Source organism: Benincasa hispida, chromosome 9 (assembly GCF_027475165.1).
Source record: "Benincasa hispida cultivar pf3 chromosome 9, pf3_genome.v1.1, whole genome shotgun sequence".
NCBI classification, from domain to species: Eukaryota; Viridiplantae; Streptophyta; class Magnoliopsida; order Cucurbitales; family Cucurbitaceae; genus Benincasa; species Benincasa hispida.
This window is the reverse complement of record NC_143486.1, coordinates 44,512,549-44,513,767: the sequence shown is the minus strand read 5'-3', so window position 1 is coordinate 44,513,767 and position 1,219 is coordinate 44,512,549.

Sequence of the window (1,219 nt, the reverse complement as noted above, 5' to 3'; positions counted from 1 at the left end):
CGTAGATAATCTTTTCTCAATGTATAATGATTAGTCAGAAATTCCAAAGCATGCGTCAGACTCAAACTTCCTTGCATCGCTTGGTATATGCACTCATTACACTTGCGTTAATATTTTGTTCGGCACAAGGGTGATCCATATCTACACATTTTGCTTGAACTTCTACGTTTTTCAATCGATTAGCACTTCATATTTCACAATTCACATTTTTTCCTATCAACAATGTAGGGTGGTATTTTTTCATGGAAATTAATTAAGGTTGAAACATTTTTTCACTACTTTTCTCTCATTAATCTAACTTAAAGACTACAATAACTTGTATTTCTACAAGTTATCAAACCTAGTAGAACGAAAGTATTTAGTTTAATTAGGCCATCGGTCTTAATTAATCAATAGTAGGGCGCTTGCTCAACTTCTTCAACAAGTTGACATTTGAAAAGTACTCAAAAAGTGCTTCCTTAGACTTAGAATTTTGTTGGTTTTATTATCAAATTTTTTTCATTGATGGTTTTTATGTTATGCGTAGAAAATTAAGCATTTAGATCGAAATGAGTAATTTGGATTGTGAAATGATGAAAATACCCCTAGAATAGGTTAAAGTTTGATCTAGGACAAAATGAGATTTGAAAATAAGTTAAAAGTGGTGAAAAATGTGAAAGATATTGAGGTTGATGTCCTAAATCTCGTGGTCTTTTAGTTTGTAAATTGTATTTATACAAACATATTATTTCTCTAATAAAATAAGTTGTATTTTATTTGACATCTAGTTGCATTAACCCAAAACCAATAAACTAAGATCCAAGGTTATTAGTTGTAATTTAAACATGTATGTAAAGGCATACAGGTGGATCATGTTTAAGTAATAACCTGAACGGTCTGTAGTAGATGGATAAGGCTGGGTATCTTATTCTGGTGACACTATGGATACGAACCGCTTTGTAGTTGTTACAATTGTTGTAAAATGCTACAAATGATCTGATCCTAATCATTCATGTGGAGACATGTAAGGGTGGGTATCCTATATAAAGAGTTTGTATAAGACTAGTTTCTCTTTAAAACATCGTTGCTAGAAGAGACTTACATTTCACCAAGATGACCATAGTGTAGGAACCCCAAGGTTCACAACGGAAGCGGGGATCGTTCCCAATTTCTAATGAGACTATAAAAACTCCTTTGTATAGAATACTCCCGTTCACATGTCTCTACATGAATGATCAGG